Source organism: Mirounga angustirostris, unplaced genomic scaffold, assembly GCF_029215605.1.
Source record: "Mirounga angustirostris isolate CCGP_5_RB_7025 unplaced genomic scaffold, mMirAng1.0.hap1 SCAF_14, whole genome shotgun sequence".
Taxonomy (NCBI): Eukaryota; Metazoa; Chordata; class Mammalia; order Carnivora; family Phocidae; genus Mirounga; species Mirounga angustirostris.
The window spans coordinates 81,731,951-81,744,908 of NW_026991722.1; the positions used below are offsets into that span (position 1 = coordinate 81,731,951).

Genomic DNA, 12,958 nt, shown 5'->3' on the forward strand with positions numbered 1-12,958 from the left:
CTGCGGTAATGGGTTTGACTTTTAAGAAGCAGATAAAAGTCCCAGTGGAGGGACAGACCTTTCCCACCAACTCCTTAATCAGAATTACTGTGGAGGAGCCATTTCCTACAGGTGGGACAGCTGGATGCCTGGGCTGGCATTGAGAAATGGCCACTACTGTGTAAAGCCAGACGTCTGCTCCCTCCAGAGAGCCCTCCCTCCCACAGGGAATCCTTTGTCAGAAAAGAACCGTAATGGCAAAGGATGGGGCCTCTGGGACAAGCCTCAAGGAGGGGGTGGGAGTGGGTAGATGGAAAGGGTGTGGTTTGAGAACTCGCTGGTGATTGGTGCTGAAACTGCAGGGGCGGAGTCTTCTGAGAGCTTTCTGCTGATTGGTGGAATTCTGATGGCCCAACCTCTCCATTCTGGCTCCATCCTTATCATCGTCATCATCATCAACTAACATATACTGAGCATTTCTTATGTATCTGGGAAATGTGCTAAGCATTTTACAACCACCTTATGAGGCAGGTAATATTAACTCCATTAACATTTCCCATCCTCAGATGGGAAAACTAAGGCTTGATGATAATAAATTTAACTTCCTGTGGGTCACACACCCCGCAAGTAGCAAAGTAGAGATTCAAACCCCTGTCTGTCTGATTCTGGAAAATACAGTACTTAACTAACCACTGTTTTTGCATTTAGTCATTTGATAGAGGAAAAACTTGGTCTGAGTCTATGACTGTGATGGAATTCACAATAAATAAAACCCGAGACAGAAATTGGGGTCACATGACCTAGTGAGGGTACGCTCTCAGAAGAAAGACAGTGAGGAAGCGGGTTAGGGCAGGGGCAGAAAGCAAAGGGAAAACGTACTTTCGACTGGAGTGTAGCCTCAGCCTGATCCCAGGGGGAGCTCTGGAGTGTGCACGACACCCTAGAGTTAGTCCTGCTTTGAGGCAAGGGGCCAGGTCTTTTGTACTTGTATGTCAGTTAGTCATCGGCTGTGGACCACCTTCCTGCCCCACCCAGGGGTGGACATAACCTCCTGGAAGGGGGCACCTGGCATTTGCAGCCAATATTCCCATCCGATTAGGATCTGGCCAAGAGCACAGCCTTTACAGAGCACAGCAGCAAAGGAACCGAGTGGTGGTCCCTGTTCAGCTCCTAATTTGCTGAGTGTCTTTGAGTGTACCACTTGCCACCCCCCCACAAACCCCTCCGGACCTCGGCTTCTCCAGGCCTGGGGTCAAAGTCCCCCAAGGCCTGGCCTCGCTCTGACAAGCTCCAACCCTGTGATCTGGCCGCTCAGCCAGTGCCCTGGCTGGCAATCTGTGTTTCTGTAACCCAAGAGGAGAGATGGGGCCCCTCCGGTGGTTCCAATAGTGTGAGGCAGGGTGTCTGACATCTTCCCCCACTGAAGCCCTTTATCTCACTGCTGTGCTGTGTTATTTTAAAACTAACGAGCCCAGACCTCAGGAGCTCACCGCCTGCTCGCCACCTGCCATCGAGATTTGTGGCTTGTCTGTTCTGTCCTCTCTGCAGATTTCAGTGGCAGCTTACTCTCTGCTTGTTAGGAATTTTCTTCCAAACCTCAGCCCGGGGAAGGAGACATGGGCACGTGCATGCGTGTGTGTGTGTGTGTGTGTGTGTCTGCAGGAACACAGAGTCCTAATTGCACCATACTCTCAGATGCCCCATGATCCCCAACTGTAGTTCTAGCTGATGACGGAGTCCAGTGGGTGGCCCTGGGACAGCAGGGAGAGACAAATTCATCCCTGGGCTATTGAGACAGAAAGATGCCAAGACATAGCATGGAATGGGCCATTGCTAGGTTCTAAAGTAGCCACTTAGCTTGGTGGTGGAGAGCCAAGGTCCCGCGGTAGGAAGGAGCTCCTGAGACACTCAAGGGCACACCAACCTCCCTGCCCTTCCCCTTCCCAGAATCCTTTGCCTTGGGCTGTCTGGGGAAAGGGGATGGAGTCAGCAGTGAGGCTGGAGAACAATGTGACCTGCCCTGGAAAGCGTGGCTGGGATTTAAAGTGCCGCCATGTAAGCGCTGGGTGTGCATCACACCATTTTAGTCTCATGACGGCCCCCTGAGGTGCATGCGATTTGTGTTTCACCAGAGAGGTGAGGAGATTTGCCCAAGGTCACCCAGCTGGTGAGTGGCCAGGCAGAGTCTGTTTGATGAATCTGATCACCATGCTCTACCCACCCTCTCCGGACCAGTCACCCTGCCCGCTCTGTGCACGTGTTCCTCCAGACTTGCCCTCTCTCTCCTCAGGACCTCTCCTTTCCTGGGTCACTTTCACTCCTGAGAGTTCCTCATGAACCTGACCCACGTCTTCCTCTGGACTGAGGAAGGCCTCCGTGGGGGAAGGAGGACGTCTGGAGCATCTTGAAATGACCCTCCACCAGAAGTAAAATGATGCTTACCAGAATTAAGGGCTAGCTGAGGAATGAATGAATGGGAGGAGTCAGATGCTTTATGAGCACGGCTGACCAGTGAGCAGCCCAAACAACCACACAGGATCCACTTCTATCTGGATTCTTTTCCATAAATACAGCATAGTCCTATAGATGTATTTTCCTTATGATGTTCTTTTTTTCTTAAGATTTTATTTATTTATTTGAGAGAGCGCATGAGCAGGGGGAGGGAGGGGCAGAGGGAGAGGGAGAAGCAGACTCCCCGCTGAGCAGGGAGCCTGATGCGGGGCTTGATCCCAGGACCCTGAGATCATGAGCTGAGCCGAAGGCAGACGCCCTAACGGACTGAGCCACCCAGGCGCCTCCTTATGATGTTCTTATTTTCTTTACTCTAGCTTACTTTATTGTAAGAATACAGTCTAGAATACATATAATATACAAAATATGTGTTAACCGACTGTTTTTGTTATTGATAAGGCAAACTGGTCAACAGCAGGCTGTTAATAGTTAAGTTTTAGGGGAGTCAAAAGTGATACATGAATTTCCAACTGCATGGGGATCAGTGCCCCCCACCCCCTATGTTGCTCAATGGTCAACTGTGTATTTTTTTTTAATTTTTTTTTATTCTTATGTTAATCCCCATACATTACATCATTAGTTTTAGATGAAGTGTTCCATGATTCATTGTTTGTGCATAACACCCAGTGCTCCATGCAGAATGTGCCCTCCTCAATACCCACCACCAGGCTAACCCATCCTCCCACCCTCAACTGTGTATTTTAAGAGCCAGTCCACCAGCCTGGGACACTCCCATTGAGCCATCTTGTTATTCCAAAACCTCACTAGCATGGAGCTTACTTCCTTCCTCAGCTTCCCACCTCACTCTTTTGAGATGCTCCATCTCACCCCCAAGAAGATCCGATCCCATGGCCTTAAATGCCATCTAAATGCCAACCTCTCTCAAATGCACTTCCCCAGCGCTAACGTCTTCTTTGAACTCCAGTCTTGGGTACTGAGCTGCTACTTACCACTTCCACATGGGTGTCTAGTTGGCATCCCAAACACCCTTCTTCCCCTGCAACCATCCCCAACTTAGTAACCAGCAGCTCCATCCCCTCAGTTGCTCAGAGCAAAACCTTGGAGTTACCCTTGACCCCTTTCGTTCACACTGCCATATAGCCAATCCATGAGCAAACTCCATTGGTTCCAACTTCAGTCTGTGTCCAGAATCTGACCACTTCTCCCCACTACAGCAATGATAACAGGGACCCCGGCCACTATCTTCTCTTGGGTGGGTTGTTGCAACCATCCCAGCTGGTCTTCCTACACTGGTCCCAGCTCCCTGGCCCACTAGACTCAGCAAGCCTCCAGAGACCCTTTAAGCCTAAGTCAGATCTCTTCATTTCTCTTCTTGGAACCATCCACTGGCTTCTCCTCTCACTCAGAGAAAAAGTCAAGTTCTTGCAGTAGTCCACCAGCCTGTCCATGATCTGATCCCTCATTACTTCTCTGATACCCCACCCCCCAAATTTTGTCCTGCTTACTCACTCAGCTCTAGCCACAGTGCAGCTAGTGTGTTTCTACCTCAGGGCCTTTGCATTGGTCGTGCCCTCTGCCTATCATGCTCTACTCCCTGGCAGGCACAAGGCTCCCTACCTCAGCACCTTCAAGTCTTGCTCAGATGTTAACCTTCTCAAGGAAGCCTCCTCTGATCACCCCATTTAAAATTCTACCCTCTCCCAGTAGCATTCCCAGTTTTCCTTATTCTCCATTTCTCCTCTATGCATCTTCCAATAGCCTGTGTATTTACCACTTAATTATGTGTATTTTCTGCTCCTCTACCCTCTGCCCATCCCAGTAGAATGCAAGCTCCACCAAATAGGGATTGTTTCTGCCTTGTTCTTTGTTTTGTCTCCAGTGCCTAGAACATGGCCTACACGTAGTAGGTGCTCAGTAAATATTTGTTGAATCAGTGACTGAATGAAGAATAACTGAATAAGTGCCTGGTGGCACTTCTTGGGACTTCTTGGGACCAGTCTTTACTTGGCTCTTGAATCGAGGCTCCTCCTACCCTGGGCTGGAGACTTCTGTCCTGTTCCCAGCAGATCTTGCTTGCCTGGTACCTCCTCCAGCAGTGGCTGTAATGATGCCCAAAGGGACTCACCTAGCACAGTCCCTCCCCTGGCAAGAAAATACAGTCAGCCACTCACGCTCCTTGACGAAATCTAAACCTGTCTGCAATTCCAGCTGGTAGAAAGTCCTGAGGGTGCCCTGGGCTGGAGCCAGAGATGTTATTCTTGCTTGTGGTGACACAGCTGGGCGGGTTCAGGGCTTGAACCCGGGTCAGTAGGACCCCAGGACCTGTGCACTTTCTCAGCATCACCGAATTACTTTTTGCGTTCAAGTAGAAAACCACAGCATTTTGGAACTCGGCCATTTCCCAAGTTGGGGGCAGCCTGCCTGCCAGGCAGTCCCAAGAATCAAATGCAGTCCCCCTCTCCACCATTTGCCCTCTCTCCCTAGGCAAATAGGCCATCGACAGGCCAGCCTGAGGAGGGAGAAATGACTGGCTGAATTTGGGGTTGATGGGAGGGCAGAGGATGGATGTGTTCAGTGTTGAGAGTCCACAACCCAGGCATGTTGGGGGTCTGACCTGCTTGGCTGAGCTGGTAAGAAATGCTGAGCTGATTTTTCTCCATATGGTTCTTTTGTCCTTTGACCTGAACTTGGGAACTGGACAGTTTTTGATATACAAGAGTGTTTACCGCGCACACATACTCACGCTCACACACTCACATGCTCTCAGCCCTGAGAGCTGAACTAAACCATTGTCATCCTGCCAGAAGAGGGAGTGTGCTAGAGGGCTGTGCTTGTCTGTGTTGGCCAGTCCTCAGGGTCGGGTCCGAATCCTTTGTAAAATCTACAGTCTGGTTATTCAAAGTGGTTGCAGGAGCTGCAGCAGCCCCTGGGCATTGGTTAGAAGGACAGAAGCTCGGGCTCTAACCCAGACCTGCTGAGTCAGTCCCTCCATCCCAACACAATCTCGAGGGGCTTCACGTGCACGGGAAGGTGTGAGAAGCACCTGTCTGTCCCCCACCTGACCCTGAAGGACCCAGCCCCTGGCCTCCTCCCAAGTCTCAGCTTCTTTTTCCCCCGCACCCCATGTCCACTGCAGTGTTATTGACAGTAGCCAAGACATGGAAGCACTGTCAGTGTCCATCAGTGGGTGAGTGGATAAAGAGAATGTGTTATGTCTACACGATGGAATACTATTCAGTCGTGAAAAAGAAGGAGACCCTGCCGTTTGTGGCAACGTGGATGGACCTCAAGGGCATTTTGCTCAGTGAAATAAACCGGTCTCCCCTCTTGCTTTCTACCCTCCCACCCCTCTGTCTCATCCGGTTCACATCCGCCTCCTCTGCAGTTACTCAAAGTTCACTGCCATGTCCTTTGCACTCCAGTCTCCTGAGCAGTTTCCATACATCTTCTAGGAAGCCTTCCATGGCCACCTGCCCACATGCCAAGGCTGGACTAGGTGCTCTCTCTGTGGTTCCATGGCCCTCTGAGATTACTATGCCGGACTGTAATTCCCAGTTGAGGGATCTGTCTTCCCCTTCCAGGCAGAGGGCAGAGCAAGTCTTAGTTACTTTTCGGTCCTTGAAATCTGACACCAAGTAGGTGTTCAGCAAACAACCTTTGCATAAAGGAATGAAATAATGAGGGAGATGCCAGCTTCTTAACACTTCTCATTTCTCATTCAGTTCCTACCAGGATGAGCATTACTAACTCCCTGATGTCTCCCTCAGTGGCTCTTGGGAATCCCCAGTCCCCCAAGCTCTGATACTCTTCCTAGCCATGACTGCAAAGCTCAAAGAGTCACAGCTTCTCTAGGTGACCCCTCACCAAGCTTAATTAACCTTGAAAGGCCTTGGTACCAAGACCTCAGGCCAGGACTGAAGCCCCAGGAACCAAGGCATAAATTAGCCAGATGCATCTTGTCTGTGGGCTGGGTCCGCCCCATGATAAGCCTTGAGCTTTCTGGTGGACTCATGAGCTGAGAGTGTGGGCCCTCATTCTCTACTGAAACAGGCAGACTGTAGGTGCTGGCTAAGTGCGGGGACAAGGATGGACCATTCATAGGCCTGAATGCAAGTGCAGAACAAGAACCTGGGGCATGAGCCTTGGATGGAAAGCAAGACCCTTTGCCTCTCCAGGTCTCAGTGCCTTCACCTGTGAAATGGGGAGAAGTTTGCTAAACTGTGTACCTTACAGAGGGTCATCAACATCAGCTGAGACACTCGATTAGTGCTCTACACCCAGGAGAAGCTATTAGTGGGATGGGACGGAGGCAAAAAGTGTCCCCAATCCAATGAGCAAACACCATTCCTCTTTGTGGAATATAACATTCAAGCCAAACTTGAGATACAGCCCCTTCTCCAAACATATAAAGCAAGTCCCTGTCTCGCAATGAAATTACCAGGATTCACCCTCTATTCCCACTTACTACTTCCTTACACGTTCAAAGTGTTTTCCAGATTTCTCTCCCTTTTCCTCTATTGATTCCTATCAACAGGCAGGCCAGCTAGTGTTCTTGCTGCTTCACTATCCCCGGTTCTCAGTAGGGATGCCCACGCCTGTTCCTAGCTTTCTGTGGAAGCTTAACGGAGATGGTGTGTGGTCCTGGTGTCTGGCATGGCACAGGTGCGTGGTAAATGTTGGTTGCCACTATGATTAGGTGACGTGGAAAGAGCACTGGACTCAGGGACAAAAGGCCACAGTTCCAGCCACAGCTCAGACGTGAGTCACTCATTGTGTGGCCTTGGCCAAGTCCCCTTGCACTTGGGGCCTTAGTTTCCCCCACTCTGTACAGAGGAGCGCCAGGGCTGGGGGGGGGTCCCTTTCTGCTCCCCTCCACCGCTGTTTGTCTCTGATTCCCCAGTCGGTGTTTAACTAAATCTGGGGCTTGGGGCACGAGGAGGACCTGTACCCAACTCAGGGCCGGCTGAGCACTTGGCTGGGAGCAGGGCGCTTTGATGCAAGAAGCAGGGAAGCAGCTAGGGAGCCGCGCATCTTGGAGAGTTTTGTAGAAAGTTCAGGCCTGACTTTTATCAGAGGCTGGGAATCTGCTGGTTGCCATGACTACGGAGAGCAGCATCTAAGCTCCAGGTCGCTGATTAGCAGGAACGAGTGGGAAGGCCTTGAGGAATTCAGCAAGTGCAGCCCCCTCCCTCCCTCTGTGAAGTGGAGTGTGCAGGCCCTTGACCGCACTGTTTTAGCTGTCCCCTGAAGATCTCGCCTCCTTTTAAGTGCTTTTTTTTTTTATGCAACATCGAAGGGCCATGTGGTAAAAACGAGGCAGCTGCCGGGACTCCTCAGCCAAGAGAAAACACGGAATTTTTCTTAAAAGCCCTTCAAAGATGCAGAGCGGGAGGCAGGGAAGGAAGAGGGGTGGGGGTGCCGTGGGGAAGAGGGGGCACCATGGCTGAGGTCTGAGTCCGCTGAAATGCTGGGTGACCTCAGACGGGCCCCTCTCCTTGGACCACTGCTTCTTTATACATAGGAGAGGTTCCCACACAGGATCAGTCATCATGTATCCATCCATCCATCCAGTCATTCATTCAACAAATGTTTATTGAGCCAAAAAGCACACTGTGCCAGGCACTATATCCCTGGGGATTCAGTGGTGAGAAAAGAGGCGAGTTCCCACTCTCATGAAGCTCACGTTGGCATCCAGAAGACAAATGGTTAGCAAATAAACATATAAAATGGTCATTTCAAATAGTAACAAATGTCCTGGAGGAAGGCAGAGCAGACTCCTGTGCTGGAGGCAGTGATGAACAGAGGGGCACAATCAAAGAGCGGGTCAGAGAGGGCCTCTCCAAGGAGCTGACATTTGGATGAAAGGAAGGAAGCGGCCTTGCAAAGAACTGCAGGAACAGCATGCCAGGTGGAGGGAACAGAAAGGCAGAGGCTCTGAGCAAAGGCCCTGTTCCATGTGAGGGACAGCCAGGAAGCCATGTGGCTCGAGCAGAGTAAGGGACAGAGAGGAGGATAGCAGATGGGGTCTAGAGTGGGAGCAGAAGCCAGGTCAGGCAGAGCCTTTTAGTTCTGGTAATCGGTTAGGACTTCCTCTTAATCCAGAGGAGGATATATTACCAGGGATGTTTCTTTAAGATGCATATTTCCTGGCTTCACCCCTTTGAGACTTGTATTTATTATGGCTGGGATGGGACTGAGACGTCTGTATTTTTACCAGCTTCTTGGGAGCCTCTGAAGATGTGCAAGGTTTTAGAAACCTGGGACTACATGCTCTCTGAGTCTCTTCCAGTTTTAAGAAAGCAGAGAAGCAACGTGTCAGAACATCTTTAAAAAGCATCTTAAAAGTTCTATGATATTGTGGAGTTTTCCTTTCTTCCATCCCTCACAACTCCCTGTCTGCCAGGTAGAAGAATTAATTCTGGTTTTGTTTGTTTTTTGTTTGTTTTATTGCAAGATCCCAGAATGGGTACCTACTGCAAGGAAGGTGCTACAGAAATGCTATAGAAAATAAGAACTAGGGGCGCCTGGGTGGCTCAGTCAGTTAAGCATCTGCCTTTGGCTCAGGTCATGATCTCAGGATCATGCTCAGGATCGAGCTCCACATCGGCCTCCCTGCTCAGCGGAGAGCCTGCTTCTCCCTCTCCCTCTGCCTCTTGGCCTGCTTGTGCTCTCTCTCTCTCAAATAAATAAATAAAATCTTAAAAAAAGAAAGAAAGAGAGAGAGAGAGAGAGAGAGAGAGAGAAAGGAAGAAAGAAAGAAAGAAAGAAAGAAAGAAAGAAAGAAAGAAAGAAAGAAAGAAAAGAGAGAGAGAAAGAAAGAGAGAAAGAAAGAGAGAAAGAAAATGAGAGCCATCCACCATGTCAGGGAGTGTCAGATTATAAATGCAGCAACTCCATCGTACCTTTCCTCATCAAACCATCATGATTTGCCCATCCCTGATGCCAGCAGTGATGGATGAGGCGTCATCCTCACCCTAAGCCCTGTCCCCCAGTGCCTGGCAGGAGCATTCCCCACTTGTCCCTGCACTGCAGATAACCCACGCCTCCTCCCCCCATTAGCGGAAGTCACTGAGACCTTCCACACAATGCCAGCACTTATACTCATCATGGATTAATTCTCTGCCAAATTGCTCACATCAGTTTGTTGTTTTTTTGGTTTTTTGTTTTTTTTCCTATCTGGGGCTTGTCTCTGATACAGATTTGTGTAATGGTTTCCTATAATGCCCGAGAGTCCAAAATTCCGTTCTTGTGTGCATCCAGCTTAAGGCCCTCCTGGGCAATACACTCATACATTGATAAGTTCACTGATCACTTTTCTAAGAGAAATATGGGGTAGAGTAGAAAATGCATCGACTGAGCTGTCTGAGTTGACCGAGGCAGTGGCTGGTTTATCTCCACCAACTGTAACATGAAGGGATTCGCTCAGGCCATCTCAGAAGCCCTTTCTAACTTTTTGAAACAAATGCCTGTTCTTTTTAGCCAATGTGCTCTTTCATTTATTCACTGAGCAAATGTTGAGTGTTTACCACACGGCGGGCCCTGGGGTGGTGAGACACGGTCCCCCTCCCAGGGAGCTCATAGTCTAGTGTGAGAGAAGACAATCAGACGTCCATAGTGCCTATTTGGAGCTGTAGTCATAGTAGCAAAGGGACTCATATCCTAGAACAGGGCTTAGATCGCCCCAGAAGTCTGCTCCCAACATCAGCATCTCCACCTCATCAGTGGGGACTCTGTCCTGCCTGTTGCTCGGGCTCAAAACCCTGGAATCGTCCTTGACCTCTCCCTTTCCCTTATTCTCTCCCATCCCATGTTTAACCAGCAGCAAATGATGCGAGTTCTGCTTTCAAGTCTCAGAACCTGACCACATCTCATCACCTTCATCCCTGACCCACTGATCAGAGCCTGGACAGTTGCCTTAGTCTCCCCATCTCTGTTGCTCCTCCCTCTGTCCAGTGTCTTCAGCAACTGATGAGCGATCCTTGTAAAATTAAGCCGGACCAGGTCACTCCCCTGTTCAAAAGGCGTTCCATCTCAGCCACAGAGTCTCATGACCTACAAGACCCAATCTCTGGTCTCCCCCTCTGTTCACTCTAGCCCTGCTTGCCATTCTTTACATGTATATAAAGAACCTGCCATTCCTTCTGCCTAGAGTGCATTTCCCACTTCCCGCAGATGACCTGTGTAGAACTTGTCTGTTACCGGGCCACAGATTATCCCGTCACATCTTTGTGGCTTAGAACAGCAACAAACAACGTCACACAGTTTCTGCGAGTCAAGAATTTGGCTGGGCGACTCTGGCTGACCATCTCACATGGGACTGCAGTCCGATGTCAGCCAGGGCCGCAGTGTCATCTGAGGCTTGCCTGGGGCTCGAGGATCCAATTCCAAGGTGGCGTGCCCACATGGCTGGTGGGTGCTTGGCTTTTGGCAGGAAGCCTCAGCTGTTCTTCACAAGGGCTTCTCCACAGAGCTGCCTGAGTGTCCTCACACCATGCCGGCAGCTTCCCTCAAGTGATCAATCCAAAGGGAGCGAGGCAGAAGCTGCCTCTGTGACCTAGTCTTGGAAATCACACATTATCGCTTCTACTACCTTCTGGTCATTAAAAGTGAATCACTAAGCCCAGCCAGTATTCAAGGGGAGGGAAATTGGTTTCATCTTTTGATGGCAGAGCTGTCAAAGAATCTGTGAACACATTTTAAAACCACCACAAACTGCAAGGTTAGTCCCTAATCCTTTAAGCCTCCATTCCATGACATCCTCAGAGTGGCCTGCCCGATACCCTGAACAAAAGAACAGTCACCCCCTCCCATTCCACTGGCTTATTCTCTCCATAATTTATTACCATCCAGTAAGTCATATTATTACTTGCATATATGCTTATGCCTGCTTCCTCATCTAGAATGTAAACTCCATTATCACAGAGGACATCTCCCTCTTATTTGCTGCAGCCCCACACTTAGAACTGGCCTGGAACGCAGGTTAGGCCAGGCCAGGTCAAGCATGGGAAGAGGCAAGCCTTGCTGGGGGCTGGGCAGACATGGCAAGCTCATAGTCGTTTGAGAAGAGTCAGGACAGCATTACACATGAGTAGACTGGAGGCATGGGAACGGACCCCTCATAGTAGGAGAAGCAGGGCAGGAGGTATAGGGAACCCTGGAGTTCTGGAAGCCCAGAGGTGGCAGTGAGGAGGGCTGGACAGCCCTGACAAGACTCTCCATCCCTCCTGGGCTTGCAGCCTCTCTCAGCTCTGCTTCTAAAGATGCCCTGATAAGCAGCTGACAGAGATGGATGTGTTTGGCTGCCCTTCCTTCAATATTGACTGGGTTTGGCCTGCTCTCTGGGCAGCCCTAAGGAGCAGGGGGCTTATCAGCTGCATTCACCCTGAGTCATAAAACCAGTCTTGGTGCACTGACTACAGGTGCTTGGTACAGGAGAAATACTAATGTCTTTGATCAGTGCTTGATCTGGACTCTGCGGGCAGGATGAGGAGGGAGGGGAGTTTGCTGGATGGTGCCAAATCCACCTTTGCCTCTCCAACTCCTGACTCCTCTTGTTTGGGGGCTCGGAGGTGTGAGTGATGGTGTTTTCAAAGACTGAGTACCTAGGCAACTTCCTAACCCCTTTTCGGGACTCAAAGAAGGAGGTGGGACTCAGGTAACTTCCTAGAGTTGCCTGGGGCTCTTCTCAGAGGCAGAGGAGGGAACTTGAGGCCTTCATGGGGATTGCGTCCCAACTAGGTAGCCTTCCACCTGCTAGGGACGCCAGAGTGGAGGTTTGGTTCACAAGGAAGTAAAGGGAAATGGAACAGCCTTTCTGTTTGCTTTATGGTATCTCATTTTATTTTCATAACAACTCAACAATGTAAGGACTAATGTTATTCTCTATCTTAATCAGTGAGGATGCACGACAGAGAAACTGAGTCCTCTATCTACTAAAGGGAGAACAGTGTTTTGAATCCAGGGATATCCATTCCATACAGAGATAAGGCAGGGAAATGGGACAGAACAGGTAAAGGGGAATTGGAACTAATCCTATCATGCTTCAGCCTCCACTTATGTTTTGAGCAAGGAAGTGAAACACTGGTTTCCAGACCCTCCCTGTGGTTCAGTCAGGGTAGGCCCAGCAATGCCGCAGTAACAAATAAGCCCCTAAATTTCAATGGCTTAACCCAACTAAGGCTTATTTCTAACATACAAAGTCTGATGCGGCTCAGGCATCTCTCCTCCACCAAGTAGCTTCACCTTTCAGGGTATGTGGCCTCCAACATCACTGCAATAGAGGGAGAGAGAGCTGGGGAAGGTACACAGACCTTATTGCCTCAAGCCAGAAGTGACACATGTCACTCCCACCCAGAGACCAGTGGCCAAGATAATCTCTCATTGTCCCAACCTAACTGCAAGGAAAGGTGGGAAATATCAGGAGGTGTGTGAATGTTTGATTAACGTTAAGAATCTGTCCTATCCTGGGGCACCTGGGTAGTTGGTTCAGCATCCAGCTCTTGATTTG

At 49.9% G+C, this 12,958-nt stretch overlaps 1 protein-coding gene across 1 annotated transcript in view; it reads left to right on the top strand.

Annotated features, from left to right (window-relative positions):
* The window catches only part of SRRM4 (serine/arginine repetitive matrix 4), a 442,185-nt gene that overhangs the window by 384,489 nt on the left and 44,738 nt on the right, over nucleotides 1-12,958 (top strand). The gene's annotated exons all lie outside the window — the stretch shown is intronic.